General features: G+C 40.7%; 1 protein-coding gene across 3 annotated transcripts in view; it reads left to right on the top strand.

Annotated features, from left to right (window-relative positions):
* Positions 1-7453: 7453 nt before the first annotated feature.
* The window catches only part of KLHL5 (kelch like family member 5), a 75484-nt gene continuing 60492 nt past the window's right edge, over positions 7454-22445 (top strand). For 2 of the 3 annotated variants that reach the window (XM_004266239.4, XM_049708781.1), the window contains exon 1: positions 7457-7789. The gene's annotated coding sequence lies outside the window, so the exon portion shown is untranslated. Of the gene's footprint in view, positions 7790-22445 lie in introns of all 3 variants that reach the window. The other variant, XM_049708782.1, reaches the window with a different exon arrangement.

Raw genomic sequence — 22445 nt, 5'->3', positions numbered from 1 at the left:
AGGGTAGATTTTACTTTATGTAAATTGTAACTCAGTATACATAATTCTCTCTCTCTCTCCACATAGGCTTTTTACTGTTTTAGAAACAAAGATTATTGAGAAAGAGGCTGGGATGTTGTTCCTGAGGCTGGGAGTGTGGGCCAGAACTTGAACTTAGTTGGAGAGAAATTCAGAGAAAGCCTCAGGTCAGGCTGACAGGAGACCACAGTGTTGCCCCTGCTTGCCTTGTTACCTTCAGTAGCTGTAGTGAGGCTGCTGCAAAGAACTGAGGTCATGTGGGCACACAGGAGGTCACCTGTTAGCAGCCAGTTGAGCCGGGCCAACCTGGGATGTACACCTGGCCCCTCAGAGAACCAGAAAAGATGCTCAGACCCCAGGCTACGGTTCACTGAGCTGCCTTTTCTTTGTTCACCTCCCCTCTGGGGAAGATCTGGTTTGCTCTGCCACAGCTGTGTTTAGAACTCTCAAGACTAGGCAGAGTTCACCCAAGGTCTTCACCCACAGGCCTCCTCAGAGGTGTCAGGCCTTCACGTGCCTGGCCCACACATGGCTGCTTTCCCTAACCTGTCCCCACCCCATCACCTGTGGCAGGAAAAGCAGAATCTGTTTTCACTAACAAAACCCATTGAACTGAGATAGCAGCCTGTGCAGGAAGGAACCTGTCGGGACCACTTTCCTTAAAAGGAATAAGAAGCAGGCTTGTCTGCCCAAAGAGTACAGTCAGAGAGGGGAGGCTAGATGGAAGCCACCCTGGAATGGATTCCTTGGACCACTGCAGTATTTCAGCCTGTGGGAACAAAGTTTCTGGCAACTAATTTGACCTTGAAATGTATTATCATGTTAATGACATGTATCAAGAGACAGAAAAGTACAACCGAAACATTCTTCATGATGCTAGAATATAACAACCTTTGACTCTTTAGGAAATAGAGTAAAATCAATCGCTGAGCATCTGAAAGTTTAGGTCCAATAGGTCTATACTCAGATAAAAAGAACTGGCTGCAATAGGAGGGCTCTTCTAAATCTAAGCGACACTATTTCTTGATTTTCTTGGGAATGGAGGGGAGGAGAATGAAATGCATTCATAATTTGACATTGAAATGCCCTCTTGTTGCAGCAAGTTCTTTATATCTGAGACTGGAACTATTGCACCTTATACTTTCAGATGCTGAGAGATTGATTTTACTCTATTTCCTAAAGAGTCAAAGGTTGTTATAGTCTAGCATCATGAAGAATGTTCTGATTGTGCTTCTCCATCTCTTGATACGTGTAATCTATAAGTAATACTATGTCTTGACTTTCTTAGGGACTGGGGAAGGAGAATGAGATGTTTGTTTTCTTCCCTGTCTTGCTGAGACCATTGACTTTGTGACTGTCTTTGAATGTGTATAGAACATGCCACTTTCTAGTCACCCACTGTTTTTGTATCTCAGGTCAGCTGCTTATTACTCAACCTGAATCTTTCCTCAAGAATTCTGTGCTAAGTATAGATATTGAATATAGAATGCTGGTGTGAACAAAGAGGGATTTGTGCTCTTAAAAAAAGATGAGCAAAATGGAGGAGGAAGAGGAAGCATAATGATAAGAACTTTTCAGTTTACATATCTGTCTGAATCATCTTTGTTTAATACTTTCCCCCATAACAAGTAGCATCGTGTCTTCTGTGCTGTAGGCCTCTTCATCACATCTGGTAAGTGTTGCTGCATGAATATTCGAAGAGCAAACCATCAGCACAGTGCCAAACCTAAATGCTTAACCCTGCATAGTGGTTATCAACTTCTTCTCTGAGACCATTGAGATGGAAGCCAGAGGAGTGGTTCCTGTCTGTTAGGCAGTGGACCCAGAAGTAATATATCAAATACGAAGATACATCAAGGAACATTTTTTAACTCATAAGAAATCAACATCAATTAGCAGTCTTGCAACTTTCATTTTTAAAAAGCACAACAAGTATATTGAGATGCTGGAAGAATTTTTTTAATGCATGAAAATAAATACAAGTACTTTGTGCTCATTCTCTTGCCTTATAAGTTAATAGGATCCTAAATTAAGGACCTTCTAAAGTTTTATGAAACTGGTAGTGTAACACTATAAATTAGAGGAAAGTTTCCATTCATATATGTTATAATGCTAAGGAGTAGAAATGGCCATACCCTAATAAGTTGCTATTTCTCAAGGCTTCATAGGCAAGGAGTTTTTTCATTCATTCATTCATTCAACAAATATTTATGAGTGTCTGACATCATAGACTTCTCAGCTTGTCAGGGAGGCAGACAAGTAAACCAATGTTCATAGCCCATTAAGTACCTGTGACAATAGAGGAGTATGCAGGATATTATGGGAACACAGAGAAGGACCAAGGTCAGCCTGGAAGATTCAGGATAAAGATTGCCAGATGAGATGCCCCTTGAGTTGAGTCTCAAGGAACTCACGCAAGCAGAGATTGGAAAGGCAGGACATTCCAGATGGAGGAAACATATTTAAAAGTATAATTATAGAAGAAATTATACATTCTGGATACTGCAAATCAGGCCTGGAGAGGTAATAAAGGGGTAAGGTTATAAAGGATCTTACAACCATGCTAAGATGTTTGAACTTTACCCTGAAGGAAATGGAGTCACTAAAGCTTGCTAAGCAGGGTCCTGGGGGATGAACAGAATTAGGTTTGTGTTTTAGCAAGGTTAGGGAGACTGGAAGAAAGTGTTTAAATTTGTTTTACAAAAACCTTTTTTTCTGGTTAGAACACAGCCTGATTATAAAAGGCCTACTTACGAATGAGTGGATGGAAATATGTGTATGAGAGAATGCACATTGTTTCCCAATGTCCCCAGCAGGTTTGGGGGGTGGGGAGGCTTGGGTTTTTTTGTGGTTGTTGTTTACTTTTCTTAATTTTTGGTAAAAAGTTGGCTTTATTTGTTACTCTTTCACCTTATCTCAGTTATGCCATTTTGGCGACCACGGTGTCAATCCCCCGGGAGCTGGGGCTGGTACCGCCCACCATGATCATTAACCACAGAGCGTGAACCTGAGCCTAGTAGGGCCCTGCTGAATGGTTACAAGCTTCAGGCAGGGCTGCAGGGCCCCCCCACGAGGCCCAGTGCCCTCCGACTCACAGCCCCTGAGCCTGAGGACTAGTACCCTGCCTGCCAGAGGCCACAGTGTTCCCATGGGAGGGGGGTTGCTGAGCAGACCGTGTGTCGGGGGAGATGCCAGATCTCTGCTCAGGACCGGGTCTGATACAGCCATCTGTGATATGGTGGTATGTCCTGGACTGTGGGAGGACAGACCTGTTGGGCACATCCTGGTTCTGCCGCTGACTTGCTGGGCAGCTTTAGACAAGTCATTTCTTGTCCCTCTGTCAGTCTGTTTCCTGATAGGCACTGCGAGTGATGTCTCCTAGGAGCCCCTCATGACTCAGACAGGTGCCAAGTTTGCCACCTCTGCTGAATTATGACCATGGATTTGTGCTTTGAAGGCCACTGTGTGTCTGTTGCTGAGCATCTCTCACCATAGGGCTGCTCTTGCCCCTGGTGTTCCCTTCTTAGAACTGGGGTGCCCTCCAGCAAGAAACCCTCAGGCAGTCAGTGCCTGACTTTGTTGTCTCTGCTGCCCAGCACTGCCAGGCCCCTGTCCCAAGAGGGGAGTCCTTAAACGTTCTAATTCCTAAGATCTAGGTCACCTGTTATTGTGAACAGAACTTATTTTAGACATAATTGTGAGTCTTTCTATTGTAGAGTAATTCTTATGTGAATGCTCTGGGGATGGAAAGGAGTAACCTGACAGTGGGCTTATAATGACCTTTCCTCCATAAAGAGAGTCCCACCTGAAGAAGGAACTCTCACATTGTGACAGTCCCCAAAGTCCTGGCATTGGACTGGGACTATACCATAGCCCTCTGACCAGAAGTAAGCATTGAACAGGTGTACAAGTCCAATAGTTGTGATTGGGACAAACCTGATGGCTCTCATGTGAAAGACAGAAAAAATGACCCTACCATGTGGAGAAAGAAAGGAAGTCAAGAGGGAAGGAAACTAGGTAGATTGCCTGCAAATTTATAGCTGCCCTTTGGGGATGGAAATTTGATCCTGGAAGAATGGAAACTGGAGAAGAGCAGCTGAACAAATGAATGGAGTTATGGGTGTTGCTTATATTTTCCATCATAATTTCATTTTTATTTTCCTTTAGAATTTAGTAAAGTTCATTTTGAAAATTCTAGATTGGCTTGGCTGTGGTAAAGAAAGCCAAGGAAACCTTTAATTTAATTTAATTTAATTTGGTATTTGAACCAAGTTAAAAAGGGAAATGAAATTACCCTGGGGAACCAAGAGAAACCAGAGTGAGAATCTGAAGTGAACTTCAAGGGGACACATTTTGGGTTGGGTTTCTTGGCCATCTATCTCTCCCAACCTGGAGATTCTCCTTCCAGGGGTATGATCTGCTTAGACCTTTTAAAGCTCTGTATTGTCACAGGAAACTGTTTCATGTCAAAACATGGATAGCAGCAATACTGTTAAAAGTAATCCTAAAGTCTCTAAAAAAGATCCCATTCCTGGGATTTTGAACATACTGTATATAATGATATTTAAGCCTTTAATTATCCCCACTCACACATCTGGTAATCAGAGCAGAAAATGAAAAGTCAAAACACCACTTTACTAAGGGCATCTATACTCTAGGATTAAGTTCTGTTTGCTATCTATCAGTGCTACATTTTAACCAGATTAAAACATTAATTGTTAACCTCATTATCATGATTATTACCAACTAAAATCATCTGAGCACTCACAAAGGACATTGTATTGGCACCATTTATCAAGTTATCAGTAGAGTAATCACATTTTAGGTTTAATTATTCCGCTTCTGATTACTGCTATGTTGTTTCATCTCAGGGAAAAATATTAAGACTTTGACAACATTTATTGATCTATCATTATTCTCTGATTCTATGGATCCATTTTGGGCCAAGTTGTAAGATCTCAGCATAAATTCTTAGCTGGGAATACTTCTTCAATTCCTGTTTCTTAGTGTATTGCCAGAATAAGAGATTAAAACCTGCCATTTTCAAATTCTAATTTTAAATAGGGTAAAACCAGGCTGTATTTTAGACCTTATAAATATGTCTAAGTCATATGACTCAGTTATAAGATAAATTTCATGAAAGCCCTTTGGCCGTTACAAAATGGGGTACAAGCTATCTTTCCTATGTGAAGTCATTCATTCATTTAAAACATATATGTATATGTATATATATATATTTGCTGAGTATCTACTATGTGACAGACAACAGTAAGTAGTAAGACACTGGATATGGAACGGTGAACTAAACAGACAGGATTCTGCTCTCATGGAGCTTACATTCTCGTGGGAGTAGAGAAACAAATATATGTCAGGTGGTGCTAAGTGTTGAGAAAAAGGAGAGGGGGTGGGGTGGCGGTTTGCAGGTTTACATACATAGTCAGGAAAGGTGACATAAAAAAAAAGGGGGACAGTCATGTGTATGGCTAAGAGCCTTCCAAACAGACAGACATGCAAAGGCTTCACTGGCAAATTCTTGGTTTGTTGGCAGGAGTGAAAGGAGTCCACTGTGTGGAACAGCCTGAGAGCAAGCATGGTGCGAGCTGAGGCCAACAGCAGGATGCCAGATCACAAGGGATGTTTTATTTGATTTGCTTTCACTGGGGTGGAGGAGCAAATAAACTGAAAACAGATTAGTAAGTCAAAGAGAATAGATTTCAGGACCGAACAAACAATATACTTAGTATGGGGGAAAAAAGAAAGAGAGAGAGAGGGAATTCCTATTTCTTTTTTACTGCAATTGTAATCTGATTTGATTGTAATGCATTTTTAGCCTTTCTCACTATAAACCCAAATGAAAAAGACTGAATTAAATTTCCAAAACTGAACAAATAACTATGAGAGGAAACAAAACTATGAGAAGAGTGTCATTTGCTGTCAATGTGCACAAATGTTAACACTGAAAAATCAAATGAGAGCTTAAAATTAGTACCAAATTCTATAAATTCAGGCTGTGGGTTTACACAGTTGTCTTGTGTACTTAAAGACAATGCTATTGAAGTAATTTTTATCTATGCATGGTAGGTGAGGTTGCGAAGAGGGAGTGGGGAGTCTCTTCCAGGTGGCTCTCATAAAAAATGTATCCTGAGCTTTGCGGTTGGAGCCCTCAGTGGTAGATTTTGTGAAGTATCTCTTCCTGATTTTAACAGTTTAAAATCAGGTCATCCACTTTGAACTAGCATATCAATGCTTCATTGTTTTACATTATGTTGCTTTTTCTAACCACTTCCCCAAGAGGGAGTGTACAAAATAGATCCCTAAATAGATCTCCCAGGCACCCCAGGCTGTTGCCACAATTTGGCTATGCTGTTTTGCTGATGACTTGACCCATCAGTCTTCTGGACCATTTGCTTCCATTGGGTTTTCATTATGGACACGTACTGAACACCTCCTTAGTAAGTCATTTTGGGACGACTGACCACATGCAGCCCTCACCGATAGGATAGATAGAGATGGCTCAGAGTACACTGACTGCAAATAATGAACATATGCATTACATTGAGATCAAAAAGCAGGTGGACATTTCCTTTACACATCAGTCTGAGACAAACTAAGGAAACCCCTTCCCTCCCTTATCCACCGTGAGCTCTGTGGGGGAGGGACCTTAACTGTTTTGCTTAAGACTGATTGAGTTAACACATATAAAGCGCTTTAGATTTGTGTTTGCCATATAGGCGCTGAATAAACTAGTCACTGACATTCTCAGCATCTATCATATATATACATTAACATACTAGAGAAATAAAGAATATAGCTCGCTAGAGAAATAAATAAGGAACCAACTTTTGCGGAATTCTTATTAACCCACCATTGGAAACCAATGATTATGGCCACAGAGTTGAGGATAATAATTGCTATGTCACAATACCCACAAACCCACTACCTGGAGCACAATAATTATCCGAGTGTTGCAAGGGGAAGGGTTGCAGGGGCTGGAGAAGAGAGGCAACTCTTGGTGAGTTCCCCCAAAGCTCTAGGACAATACAGTCCTGTTCTCCAAGGAACCAAAAAAACACAGGCCAGCTCTCTGATCGGCTTCCAGCCCTGCAGAGGGACCTCTTCCTAAACTTCCACCCCCAGGAATTCCCCCTTATCCCAGTTTCAAGGGGCGGGGAACAACCGGAATCTTTGTCAGGTCCTCCGCGCCCCGCCCCCTCCCCCCAGAGCCCCACCCAGCCTGACGTTCTCTTCCCCCACAAGCTCCCCTCCCCGCAGCCTGCGGCCTTGCCTCCCCTCTACTCCCCGCCCCTCCCCCTTCTCCTCTCCCTCCCCGGGCCCAGGCCGTCGGCGGGCACCACTCCCGGGGCAAGGGAAACCGCCAACCGGGTGGCGGCGGCGTCTCCCGGGGCAGGCGGGCTGGCGAGGAGGGGCGGAGCCTGGCTGGAGGGGGCGGGGCGGGCAGCCGATCGCGCCGCACCCGGACTGACTGGCGAGCCGACCCCCGACCCCCACCCGCCGGCTCGCTCGCCCCCCCTTCGGGGCTGCCAGACTAATTTTTCTCCCCACTGGCCTGGTGCGGCCTGACGGAGGTGGAGTGGCTGGCTCCGGGCCGGCCGGCGCCGGGGGTGAGGCTGCCGGGAAGGGGCTGGGGGCGCCCGAGGGGCCGAGCATCCCTCTCCTCGGCCCGCCGGCCCCCGTTCCCCGCTTTCCCTCCTTCTCCCGCCTGGCTGCCCCGCCCCGCCGTGACCACCGGGCGCCTCCAGAGCCCGACGCGGTAAGTGCGACTTTCTCCTCGGCGTCGGGGATGGGGCCGCAGAGGGCCGGCCGCGCGCCGAGGCCCGCTCCCCTCTCCGCGCGAGCTTCCCGCCCGGCCGCGGCTGCCCGACTCCGGACGGGCCCTCGGGGAGGCGGCCCCGGGGCGTCTCGGTCCGGAGGGGTGGGCTAGGCGGGGACTTCCCCGAGCCGCGCCCGGGGCTCGAACCCCGGCCGGGTCTCCCGCCGCGCAGCCGAGAGTCCTGAGCGGCGTCTGGGCTGCCCTCGAGTTGTACAAAGTTCTGGACGCGGCGTTTGTGGCAGGCCTGCTGCGGCGTGGGCTGCTGTCCAGAATCAGTGCTTCCTCCCCGTCCTCTTCTACCAGTAAAACCAAGTGGAAACCATATCGAATTTTTTTTTAATTGTTACCCGCAGGCAATCATAATCTAAGTTTTTAAGTATATAATTGCCTCAGACCCGGAGTGAGGAGAATCAGAAAGAGACTTTATTTCAATAAAAACCGGCGTGTCTGGTTGAAACTTTTTCATTTAGGCGTTTCAGTGCATACGCAGGGATCAAAAGCTGACGAAGAAAGTTTATTGAATCAAAGAGTAAAGCACTTCTGCCGTCTTTACTATCATTCCGTTTTTTTAAAAAAAATTTTGAGTAATAGATTCCTAAAATTCAAACGGTACAAAAGAGATACACAAAGTCTCTCGCCCCACCCACCAATATTACCAGTTTCTTGTGCATCTTTCCAGGGATCACGTATAATGCCAATGTCCTTCTTTAAAACAAATAATAAAGTGAAACTGTTGTGTGTTAAGTGCCTAGCAGTTACTGGTACCCAATAAATGGTAGTTGTCCTTACGTTTCCAAAAGAGTTTAATAAGTCTTTTTGGTATTAGACCGCTGAAAAACCAGTAGTAACTTTTCTTCTGGTTTAAGCGTTGCAAGTTTGATTATATTGTGAATGTGTATGTTCTATTGGCTTGTCATAACTATGTGGATACTTTTACACAAAGGTGACACTGATATTTTGGGGTAATGGGACAGGTAGGGAGATATCAATATGAAATTGTAAGAAAATAGGACTTAGTATATACAATAGATTCAAAAATGATTTGAAGCAACTTAGTGTCCATATAGTATTGTAGGGTAAAACAAAACTAAATGAGAAAAATTGAGGCAGAGCAGGGAAAATATGACTACGAAGTCAAGGGTAAGATAATACCAAGTGCATAAGATCCTGTACTAGAGGTGAGTGACCGTTTTGGCTCTGGGCTTCCCTAGCAGCCAGGCGGAAAAAAGAGAGAGTGGAATAAAATAAGTTTCAGTGTGTTTCTAATTCCAAGATAAAAACAAACCAGTTCTCCTGCATAAGCACGACATTTTCTAGTAATGAGGCCTGAGAGGAACATTTTCTCATGGGCCCTAATAAAAAGGAAGATTGTTGTGATACAGTTGACAACAGCTTTAAAATATCCCTACAGAAACTGATGAATTTTGGTTAACAGTGTTCTTCAGTATAGGACAATGGTAAGACTCTAAAGGTGAGTTCTCTGAAGGCTTAACTTTATCCATTCATAATGTTTAGAATTACCTAGAACAGTATTTCCCGAACTGTGTTCTTAGGCCTCAGAAATTAGTAGTTTATTTCTTAAAATAAGATTCTGAGCTCAAATAACTTTGAGATAACTGGGTTAGACAAATTTCAATAGTTTTTTTTTCTCAATTTCTTGGCTAATGTTCAAGTTTACTGTCTTAAAGGGGGATGTATTGTGTGACCTTTTCCAAAATTATTTGACTATGGAACACAAATTGAGAACCACTGAACCTGTAGAAATGGGTGGATTGCCTATCCTTCAGGTGATTCTTTTTTTTAAAATTTATTTATTTTTGGCTGCGTTGGGTCTTCGTTGCTGCGCCCGGCGTTCTCCAGTTGCGGCGAGCGGCGGCTACTCGTTGTGGTGCGCGGGCTTCTCATTGTGGTGGCTTCTCGTTGCAGAACACTGGCTTTAGGTGCGTGAGCTTCAGTTGTTATGGCACATGGGCTCAGTAGTTGTGGCTCGTGAGCTCTAGAGTGCAGGCTCAGTAGTTGTGGCGCACGGGCTTAGTTGCTCCGCCGCATGTGGGATCTTCCCGGACCAGGGCTCGAAGCCCTGTCACCTGCGTTGGCAGGCAGATTCTTAACCACTACGCCCCCAGGGAAGCCCCCTTCAGGTGATTCTTTATGAATATTTCTTACAGCTGAGGTTTGATAAGAATTAGAGCGCAAAGGGTTTGAGGTTAGCCAGTTTATTAAGAGCCAAACTGAAGATAATCTAAAAGTCAGAATTTTTTTTTTTTTGGCTGTGCTGCATATGGGATCTTAGTTCCCTGACCAGGGATCAAACCCTCGACCCCTGTGTTGGATGTGCAGAGTCTTGACCACTGGACCTCCAGGGAAGTCCCTAAAAGTCAGAATGTTAAAATACTATATATCAAAGGAAAAGGCTGCTTTTTCCTGGAGTTCTTTTTATAGTTCCTCGTTGTTCTGCAAATTGCCAAATGATCTCGAGAACTTTTTCCTGTTCTGTGCTTCAGGGTACTCAGGGTCTTGAATTAAACTAGGTTTAGGCAAGTAGAACTCCTTAAAGGTTGACTTTTATTATTCTTGGATGTAAATATGTCATTAACATTTACTTTTTATCCTAAACACTGTTGGTACTATTACTATCAAATCCTAGAATTCTGTAGCTGTAAGAGATCTTGGAAAGCATGGTACGTAATGGAAAGGGGTTTGGAGCCAGAAAATCTGGGATTGTGTCACTAATGTGCAGGGTTGTTTCCAGTAAGTTTATGAACCTCTCTGAATCTGTTTCCTTATTTGTAAGATTAGAATGATGACAGCACACAATTCATTCAATAGATGTTGAGAGTCTAGTAGATACTGGGCAGTAGAAAAACAGCTTTAAGGGCACAAATGAAATAATGTATCAGGAATCCTTTACTGTCCAATTTTTTTCTGTTCTTGAGTGTAGATGGCAAGAGTTTGAACAGCAAGGAATATCATCCTATTCCAATATATTTGGTCTCTGAGTTTCAGATAGCAAGTAGTGAGGGGTTGAGAGAATGAGGGATTAGTCCAAAAATTTATTTGACTCCATCCAGTTGTGTTTGGATTTTGAGAGTTTGGATAATGAGTGATACTTCTATAAGAAAGTATTCTATAAATGATGCAGTGCTGTACAAAATGTTACCATTCTGAAGACAATGAGAGGGGTTTGCAGAGTATATCAGGTAGGATAAATAATGATGTGGTAACAAAAGCCCTCACATCTTAGTGGTTTAAAACAACAAAGGTTTGTTGCTCAGTCAGGCTCAGTTAGGGTCAGCAGGAGAGCTCTGTTGCAATAATCATTTAGAGCTCCAGGTTGTCAGAGGCTCCATTTCAACCCCTGCTTCCACATTTGTTAGGGAGGGGAGAAGATGTGATAAATTGCACATTGGCTCTTAAGGCTCTGCATGAAAGTGACACAGTAACTTCTACTGCCATTTCATTGGCCAAACAAGTCATATGACTGCAACCCAACTTCAAGGAGGTGGAGAACTGCAATTCTATCTCGTGCCCAGAAGGAGGAGAACGGGAATAGTCTTAAGAACAACCTAAGCAGACTTTATAGTACCACAAGTTAATACAAAATCTGAATAAATCAGATCCAGATTGTGTTTTTCAGTATTCTATTTACAGAATAGAAACAGCATTCCTTTGTGTGTATATATATATAATCGTAGAATTATGCTAATGAGAATTTAAAGAACGTATTTTATTAATTGGAACTGAAATGCTTTTGAAAACTCCCAATTAGACAAACTGGCCAAGTGGATTTCATTATTTTTTAATTATATGTCCATTCAATAAACATTTGTTAAATGTGGTGTGTATGAGGCAGGATGTTAGATACCATGAGGATAAAAAGATGAATGGAAAGTTTATACCCCAACAGAAAATAACTGTAATTGAGTTCTCTCTCTTTCCCTTTCTCTTTAAAACAACATTAAAAAAAAAATTAAAAGAATCTTTCAATATGATAAAACCTGATTATGTATATATACATTGTTACACTTTGCCTCTAACCATCTTTTTTGGTCTTAGGGCTTATTTGGTGACAAGTTATAGAAAATTAGTTAAACTAATTTAAGCAAAAAGGATGTTTTGTTAGAAAAGGGATATAGCTTTATGTCAAAGAATCCAAGGGCAAGAAGTGCAGCTGAGTCTCAGAGGCAACTGGCATCAATAACAGAAAGTTAGGAGCTGGGCTGCTTGCCCCTCTCCAGGTCTATATGATTTCTTGCCAGTGTCTCTCTCTGCACGTATACTTAATTCCTCTTTTTCTCTGTTGACTGGTTTTCTCTATTCTGCTGTTAAATGGGTGTGTTTAACCTAAGAGTTCACACACTTAAAGGAAACTAACTAGAGCCTTTAGCAATTCCAAAAGAACTACTTTTTTCCTAAGTGCCACATCTTGGTTAGTTCTTAAGTTAACCACTATCAGAATTTGAAAATAATAGAGTTGGCCCTAAAATATCAATATAACAAGTTAGGGTAATTGACAACTTTGTAATAAAGGAGGCATTCTAATAGCTTAGGATGAAAGAAACCTGTGATGCTGGTGAAAGTTCTACATAATTAACATCAGCTTGCAGATATCCTGGGACAGGCTGATTAGAATAATCAGGATAAGAGGGTAGAACTAGAGCTGACTTGTGGCAACAATATCCCCTCCCCGAACACTGGCAAATGCCATCTCCATTGTAATCCTTTTAGCCATCCCTTCTCCCTCTCCCAAGGTACAGACTACTGAATTGTCTAATTCTTATAAGTCACCTACTTTTGATGCTAATGCAGGGCTCCCTGGTTTCTTCCCATGGTTAATAATGCAGAAGGGAGCACTTAATAGACTGCTTTACGCTGTTCTTTTCTATCCTCCAAATTGGTCTAGACACTCTACTTGGCATTTTACCCTTTAACATGATCGCCATATTTCCCCACCAACTTAACCTATTTTTATTCTTGATAAATTTCCATTCTTTTTCTGTAAACTGTGTACTTAGCTTCTCTAGAAAAGTTCCCTTGGCATTCTTTACCTATGCAATATCTCCTTTAGTTTTGGAAAAACGTCCGTAGCTTCACCTTAGCAGATGGCTGAAGGGATGGACTGTGGAGAGGTAGTATATGTTACCTGGAAGAGGGGATCCCCAGGAACAAATAACAACAAAGGAAGGCGAGTAAAAGCTGTGTAAGAGATCAGGTGGGATTTGACAGGGATACATGTTAGGCTAAAAAAAGAAAGAGGAAGGGGTTGGGTTCAGATTGTAGAACATCTGGAATGTCATTCTAAGACATTCTTATAGTCTTGTTGCTGTGCAAATGAATGGGTCTTCTTGGGTTCAGACTTGTAAAACTACCACAGGCTTGTTTACTCAGAAGGCTATCAGACAGGAACCACAGCTTGCCAGCAAGGCAGCATCACATATTACTCATCAGTGGTTGTAATCCTCACAGCAGGCCACGTAAGCAGTTCTTGTAGCCACCTGGGAGACATCTCTCCCTGTGAAAGCTTAGGTGCAAGGAGACAAAGCTCACAACAGGAAGATGCGGGAGCTGAGTTGGCTTAAAATCCTCGTGTCCCACAGGCAACAGTTCTCTCTTACAGGATTCCATAGACTTAGCTTCCAGGGTCCCCACAGGGAATGTGCCAATTACAAGAGCCACCACACTTAGGAAAGTCAAAGCTATGGCTTCTTAAGAGGTATTTATAGTTCATTTATCAGTCCTCTGAATCCAGATGCAAATTTACTAATGGGGGATCATTTTTATCATAAGCAATGTTGCCAGGTAACATAGTCGGCATACATACTTCCATCAGATTGCCAGGGGAATAGAGCCAAGAGAGTTAGTTGAAAGTTAGTAGTAGAAGGGAAAAATATTTTTTTTTTTTTTTTTTTTTGGCGGTACGCGGCCTCTCACTGTTGTGGCCTCTCCCATTGCGGAGCACAGGCTCCGGACGCGCAGGCTCAGCGGCCATGGCTCACAGGCCTAGCTGCTCTGCGGCATGTGGGATCTTCCCGGACCGGGGCACGAACCTGTGTCCCCTGCATTGGCAGGCGGACTCTCAACCACTGCGCCACCAGGGAAGCCCGGGAAAAAGATTTTACCCACACTTGTCATTATCCACAGTGTCTTCCATAGTCCTTTTCATTTGGGAAGTACTCAATAATATTCATTTTGCTTATGCTAATGTAGTGTGTTTTAACTCTTCGTGACAGAAAGTGTGAAATAGAGAGCTTGAGAGAAAGGGAAGACTGGAAAGGTAGGCAAGGACTACTAGGTTGTCAAAAACACTGAATTCCATACTAAAGACCTTGGCTTTTATTTATCTTGTAGGTGATCAGGGAAAAAAAAAGTTTTAAGTAAGAGTGATGTCAAGAATTACACTTTGGAAGGTTAACTTTGGCTATAGTGTGAAGAGCAAATTAGAAGAGATTTAAATTTGAGGCTGTTTGGTTCATTTCTAGTAAATATTTGCCTTTCTTTGGGGAGATATTTCTCTTATAAGCAGAAAGAGGGAATATTCAATTCTGTGCTCTGCAGTTTAGAATTGCTGGACAGCTTCAACATGGTCCACTGGATGGAACCAGTTCATCTTTTAAAATTTATTTGCCATCCCCCCCAACCGCCAACTTGAAGACTGAGAGTTTGGGAGGACTGCTGTGGACTGCCTGAGAACATTAGATTAACACTAAGAAATAATCCTCGCCTCCACTGGTCTCCACTGATCGCCATTTTACTCACTAGCATGCCTTAGTTTGCTTTTTGCCAGAGTTAAATTATAGAACAGTCTTTTGGTGGCTTTTTCACTTCTTTTCTTTCTTTCTTTCTTTTCCCCTTTTTTTTGGTTTGGTTTGGGTTTTTTAGGCCTGGTTGTAGGGCAAGCCAGGGAGTTTCTTTAATAGCTAACTGGTTTAACATTTGTAGTGATTAACCATTTCTAATTATGAGCAGTTGAGAAACCTAGTGCTTCATGTTTTTCTCCTCTCTATTGCTTACATTGCCCTTTTTACCCTTTCCTTACCCAGCTTACACTGTTCTATCTAATATAAAATACAGTTCATAAAATCTGATTGATCCTACAGCAGAGTCAAGTTGATCTGTGATGGGCTCATTATGTTCCAAGAACTCAGGCAATTTTGCTTGATTATATTTGTGTCTAGAGAGTACTGATTGATTACTTTTTTCCATCACCATAAAGCTACAAAGAAGACAAACACTTACTGGATTTGGTTCAGGTCAGTAAAAGACAAAATTATGGTTATACAGATTATTACTTTTTATGGTACATAAGACAGCTATGTGCACATGCCAAACATAAAGTATCCAGCAGGAATTTAGCAGTGGTTTGCCATCAGATTTATGGTATGATTTTCATCCTTGTGCCGCAGCAAATACATACTTAAATTCACAAAATCTAAAGAGGTGGTGCTAAGGAAGTCTTTCGTTTTGACCTGTCATCAAGTCAAAGGGCTGTTTTCTTTTTGTTTGTTTGTTTTTTGTTTTTTTTGCGGTACGCGGGCCTCTCACTGTTGCGGCCTCTCCCGTTGCGGAGCACAGGCTCCGGACGCGCAGGCTCAGCGGCCATGGCTCACGGGCCTAGCCGCTCCGTGGCATGTGGGATCCCCCCAGACCGAGGCACAAACCTGTGTCCCCTGCATCAGCAGGCGGACTCTCAACCACTGTGCCACCAGGGAAGCCCCAAAGGGCTGTTTTTTAAAGTCAATATTTTGTTATAATCATGCTATGGTCTTCACAGTATCAATTGTGATAACTTTTATAGATGAGTTGGGGATTAAAAGGCCATATAATATTAGTTTAGCTGATTTTTAAAATGTAACTTGTTCTACTACAAGCTGTTAGTACCAATGGACAATTGAGGGATGAAAAGGTACTTTTGATGTTAATGTGGGTCAGCACTTCACACTATAAGAAATAGTGACAGAAGTTGGGAGGGAGCCAAGTGGGGCAAAATCTGTGAGGCATTTGTACTTGGTGAATAAATGCCATATTGGCACTTAATTGCAATAATGATGAACTTAGTATTTTGTTATATTAGGAGTGATATGGTAAGTACTCTTTTTTTCTTGCTTATTGTCTTTTTGCTTTTAGTTTGGTCAGTCTTACTGATAAAGCATTTAAGTCTGCTCTATGGCTCTCTTCTAGATAGCTAACCTTGATAACCTAGACTTAGCTACACTCTGAGTCTGCTTCCCAATTTGGACAATGAGGGTAAATACCTACTCTACCTTCTAACAAGGTAGCTGTGGGTTGCAAATGAGAATACTTTAAAAGCAAGAAGCAGTGTGATGTACTTGACAGTGTATGGTCTTTAGAGCCAGTCTTGGATTCAAATTGAACCCTGCTACTCACCAGACAGATACATGTAGCCTCACTTCACTTCAAGGTCCTCACGTGTAAGGGGAAAGCGGAATGACCCCTGTTTGCCCAAGTGCCTGTGACAACTGAATGCCCAATTCAATGTAAAGTATTCCGTGTTACCCTGCACATTTGCACACTGAGGAAGTGGTAGCTGGTTTTACAAATTCACATTCTTACTCAGTTCTTCCACATGCTACTTACTTAGTCCATTTATCTTAAGAGAAAACTGAAGATCGAGGAGGTAAAGTGATTTGTCCAAATTATACAGCTAGCTGGTGAGTAGCTCAATTATTGACTCAAGTTCTTTCTGCTCTACCACTTAGGCTACCACTAATAAGTGACCATGTGGGAAAATGACAGCAACTATCTGTGAACTGACTCATGGTTTTAACCTAACACACTCTTTTCCCTCTGTAAAATGTACTTACTGATCCCAGGGGCCAAGTGATCACTCATGGCTGAGTAGGCTACTCCGCGGCAGACCTGCATGACTCTGTGCCTACCTGTTGAGTTGGGTACTTACCAAAAGTTGGTTATTTTTATTCACAAACCTATTTTTAACAGTTATGCTTGTTATGGTAACTATAAAACGTTGGTAAACATGTAAATTCATGAGAGTGTAAGAAAAAGAGAATTCATTCTTTGAAAATTAAGTTGACTGCTTTGGGACGTCATCTCAATATAAATGAATTATTAACAAATTTGCTATCAAATTTGATGAAGGCTGGATAACTGTAAAAGACTAGGGGGAACATCATCAAAGCCTAAACCAGAGGCTGTTAAAAGTGTTCAAGTCCATGGTCCAGGTAACTGGTCATTAGACTATTAGTGGTTCTCAAGGAAATAAGGAGCCCACACCAGAATGTAAATTAACTACATCATTAAGCACACTGTTTGGTTCAGCTGAGAGTTTTTTTTGGTGGTAAAACTTTCTCCTTGAAGGAAGCAGTGCATTAATTTACATTCTGGCGCAAGTTTTTTATCTCGTGGTGGATAGACCATTGGACTAATGGATTCTGTATTCATATTCTTTCAGAAGTGCTTTTAAGTTCTCTCTCCATTTATAGAAGCAATAAGTGGAAATCGTAGATGATGGGTCATTGTGAGCATGGCTTATGCAAGAAAGAGGACCCAAACTCAGTAGGAGGCCCACGTCAAATATGTGGCATTAACCCTATATGAAAAGATTTATGAATGAATGTGCATTTATGTTTAAATTGAAATAAAACCTTTAAGAATATGTAAATATAATTTTTATGCTTACTAACTTTTTCATTTAGTGGACCAGCTATGGGTTTCATCCAACAAGGGGGCTTTTATTATACTTAGAATTCCAGCTTAACTGGAAATATATCTTTGACCTCTGCAGCTATCTTAGCATCCTGTGCTTGCCCCTGTATATTTTTACCATGCTGTATTGCAGTTTTAAAATTGAATGTCAGTTCATGTATTGTAAGTGCTTCAAAAGCCGTAGTCCTTTCTGTAATCTTCATAGAGTTTCCAGTCTAGGGAAGAAGGCAGACATTAAGTAAATAATTTCAGTGAGATTATTGAATTATCTGAGCAAGTAGTTTGGAATGCTATGTGACCATATAGCAAGGAGACATAATTTAAAGGTTAAAATTTAGCCCACTCATTTTTTTTCACCTTGATCTCATATAAGTATATATCACAATACTTTTAGGGTACACAAAGAAATAAAATCCTTGTATTAGATGGCTATTACCATGAAATTAGTCTTCAGTTTTCAGTGTATAGGAGAGTTCTCAACTGCTGTTTTCAATCTACCGTATAACTTACAAAGCTAAACTAAATCTCTTAGCTTGTTACAGCTGAATTTAAATTCAATACTTATTTTTAATTTTCATTTACTGTTTAATCAGAAATATTTCCCAAATATTTTTAACAGAGTGAAAGATTTAACATTGTGCTAGAAATTTAATTTTGGATTTCAGAGTGTGTTTCTAAGCTTGTTTTTATTACAAAAGAGATTTTGATGCCATGTGTTTGTAGTAAAAAGTGGAAAGAATGCAAAGATAACCAATGTTAACAGCCCAGGATTCATCTATCCACGCTTTAAGTTTCTGATTTCTTAAATAGATTGTAGATTGATTTTTAACTATAAGCTAAATATGGCTCTAGACTCCATATTCCTAGCTATTTTGTTGCTAAGTAAATAATTAAAGCTAAGTTTGTCTAAAGCTACACTCCATCCCCCTGAAACTGTATCCTTCTTACTTCCTTATTTATGTTAATATTACCATTCTTGCAGCCACCCACATTTGAAAATGCTGTCGTCTTTGACTTCTTCCTGTCCATTTGCCACAGACATTTTATCAGGCCTGTTTTTGTAGTATCTTTAACACCCACCCCCTTTTCAGATCTCATTGCTTCCTGCCACCTCAAAGAGTTTTCTGATTTTCCTACCAATGGCATCTGCCCTCACAAATCCATTCTTCACTTAGCAAGTTAATTTTTTTGAGGTATACCTCAAAATTCTTAACTCAAGAACCTCATCCTCTCTCAAATAAAGGACATACCTACCTCTTGATAATTAGTAAGGGTTTCATTCAAAACCCTCTTCTGCTATATTGTAAGATCTTTCAAGGTCTGTGCCATTAATTTATTCATTTATTCTTTGGTTTAAATTCAGTAAAAGTTTGAATGTCGTGCACTATACAAGTTGTTACAGATATAGTGGCCCCTGACCTGATGGATTTTACTGTCTATTTTCTCATCTTTGAGTTCTTTCTGCTTATAGCAAAATTTGTTGAGTTTATATAAATACAGGATTTTTTTTTCCATTTATAATGTTTGCTTTTAATGAGTTTGGGGAAGAGGTACAGAATATCTGTTTCTGGAATTAAAGTTAAAATTAAATCTCAAATCTTTCCTAACCTGGGTAAATACTTGACTGACATTTTCTGCTGTCATACATTTTTTTGTTTTGCGGTACGCGGGCCTGTCACTGTTGTGGCCTCTCCCATTGTGGAGCACAAGCTCCGGGCACGCAGGCTCAGCAGCCGTGGCTCACGGGCCCAGCCGCTCCGTGGCACGTGGGAACTTCCGGACCGGGGCACGAACCTGTGTCCCCTGCATCGGCAGGCGGACTTTCAACCACTGCGCCACCAGGGAAGCCCTGCTGCCATACATTTTTAAATGTTAGTGGAATTATATCAGTCTTCAAATTTTTAAAATAAGCCAAGTTCTCATAAAAGACCTAATTTGACAGAGCTTTAAAAGTGTCCTGGAATTATCAAACTTTAAAGGGTTCTTTGAAATCATGTGTTGTAACTTATTCTTTTTATAGTTGAGGGGAAAATTGGGGAGGTGAAGTGCTGCTAAGTTAGTACAGTAAAATTAATTCTTGATGTGTTTTATGCAATATGTAGTACACACTTAAAACTATAGGAATAGATTCATTAAAATTGATTACTCATAAAACAAATACTGTTTTCTTAAAAACACTATGTGATGAGAGGTTTGTATAATAATGATTACACATATAAACCAGTTACTAAATGGTTGTAATTTAAATTGTTGAGTGAAGCCATAGCTTTAAAAGCCATACTGTTGAAGTGAGCTCATCTGCAGTGTATCTTAATGACATCTCAGTGTTGCTATTGTCATATTGAGTAATGTCATCTTTTAAATTCACAAACTAACATATGAGAAGTTTTGAAGCAGAAATTGCATGTGGATTCCTTAATTACTTTTAAAATAATGTATTCATAATTGACACTTACCTATTTTAAATACTGTGTGAGCTTTTGTATCTCAAATTTAAGTAAAGCAAAGTTATTAAAACAAGAAAGAGGTACAGAATATAATTTGATAATCAGTTTGAAGAAAGAAATGTCAGTCTGAAAAGATATCTGCTGTTTAGCCAGTAGATTTCAAAGTGATACAAATTTTATGCCTAAAGAATGAAATAGAAAAGAGAAATTCTTTGAGTAATATATTGTGATTTTTTTCTTAAGTTGAAAAAATACTAAAAAGGTTTTGTCACCAGAGGTAAATGTTTTCTAATATTCTTTTAACATTTGGTTCTTAAGTTTATTTTTATTTATTTATTTTTTTTGCGGTACGTGGGCCTCTCATTGTTGTGGCCTCTCCCGTTGCGGAGCACAGGCTCCGGACACGCAGGCTCAGCGGCCATGGCTCACGGGCCTAGCCGCTCCGTGGCATGTGGGATCTTCCCGGACCGGGGCACGAACCCATGTCCCCTGCATCAGCAGGCAGACTCTCAACCACTGCGCCCCCAGGGAAGCCCCTTAAGTTTATTTTATAATTTCAAAAATGTACATAATAAGTATATATCTTTTATTATTGCTCTTATAGTTATTGGATTCATTCATTAGAGAAATATTTATTCAGCACCTGTCTTTCAGGTACTGTTTTAAGTGCTAGGGCTACAGCAGTGAGTCAAACAAAGCTGTACTGCAGCTAACTTTGTGGTGAGGGTAAAGATAATAATAAGGGAATAGCATCTAATATGCTAGGGGATGATAAGTGCTGTGAAAAAAATCAGGAGGGTCAAGGGGATAGAGAATGATGAGGGATCTAATTTATATAGAGTAGCCTGTGCAAACCATTTTGATAATTTAACAATGTAATGCCTTTTAGTATGTATTGCTCTTTCATAAATAATTACCCTAGGAAGGACTTCTCATCAGAAATGCATAAATTTTTGAGTGAAACAATATTATATTGTATAGTAAAAGTTGATGGGACAGAAGAAAAAGTGTTATTTAAATAAATGCTGAATTCCATGCCATGAAAACCTTAATGCTTAAGTTTACTACATATTTTTCATAAAGTATTTGGCCCAAGAATTCAGTTAAAGCTGGGAAATATTTCTGTAAACCCCTTTCTATCAGTGGGTTATAACAAGCTACTTTATGAATAGATCATTTTTTAATGTATTTTGTTAGAGTAAAGATTTTCCCCCAAAATACCCATGCTTAGACAGGCTTAAGCTTAGGTGAAAATTGTTAGAGACCTAGCTATAAAGGATTTTGAGCAAATTCTGTCTTTGAGGAGTATTTTCCAACCTTGCTTACCTAAATTCTCTCCATTTGTCATCATTTCCATTATTCAATATGACATTTAAAATTTTTGTTGCAATAGTGATCTTTTATTTTTTAAGTCTTTTATTTAAATATTCTATTTTAATGGTCATGTTATCCTCATTCTAAGTTCCAATTTGTTTTTTCTTTGATTGAACTTGCTAGGAGGTAAGAGAAGATACCAGCAAATTTTTTTGTGTGTGTGGCGTGTGAGCTCTAGAGCACACAGGCTCAGTGGTCAAGGTGTGCGGGCTTAGTTGCCCCACAGTATGTGGGATCTTAGCTCCCCGACCAGGGATCAAACCCATATCCCCGGCATTAGAAGGTGGATTCTTTTTTTTTTTTTTTATACAGCGGTTTCTCATTAGTTATCCATTTTATACATATTAGTGTATATATGTCAATCCCAATCTCCCCATTCATCAGTACCAGCACATTTTTAAAGAGATAGATCTCTAATTCTGTCATTTCATTTCTTAATTCTTTAGTTTCTCCTCTAATCTTTATTATTTCATGACTTCTTTTAGAGGACTTATTTGGTTTTCAACTTGAATAGACTGACTAGTGCATGTCTTTTCTTTCCTTTTTAAGTAATGCATTTAGAAAGTCATAAATCTTACAGTAGAGGAAATATCCCACCTACAATGATTATCCAAGCCATCCACTGTGCTTAGGTGCCATTCCTTTTTCTTTTATCAAAGTCTTCACTTTTTTTGCTCCAGTGCTTTCACCTGCAATCATCAATCTCACCTTCCTGTTGGATCATTCTCATCATTCTAATATGTTCTGTGTTTTTTAAAATCAACAAATAAACAAGCAGGCAAAACAAATCCATTGCCTTGATTCCTCAACTCTTCCAGCTGTAATCTCATTCCACAGCCTCACTATTGAGCAGAATTTTCTGAAGGCGTTGTCTGTACATGCTCTCTCTTATTTCCCATCTTCCGTTACTCTCAACCCGCCGCAGTCTGGCTTTGGTCCCCAACCCTTTACTGAAACTGCTCCTATCTGATTTGGCAAAATTTTTATATTGCCAATTCCAGTGAACATTTTTCTTTTCACGTGGTACCTGACCTCTCATTTGACATTGTGACCATGGCTTTTGCGTTGAAACACCTTTATCCCTTGACTTG

The sequence above is a fragment of the Orcinus orca genome, chromosome 4 (genome assembly GCF_937001465.1).
Source record: "Orcinus orca chromosome 4, mOrcOrc1.1, whole genome shotgun sequence".
Classification (NCBI taxonomy): Eukaryota; Metazoa; Chordata; class Mammalia; order Artiodactyla; family Delphinidae; genus Orcinus; species Orcinus orca.
This window is presented reverse-complemented; position numbering and strand designations above follow the sequence as displayed.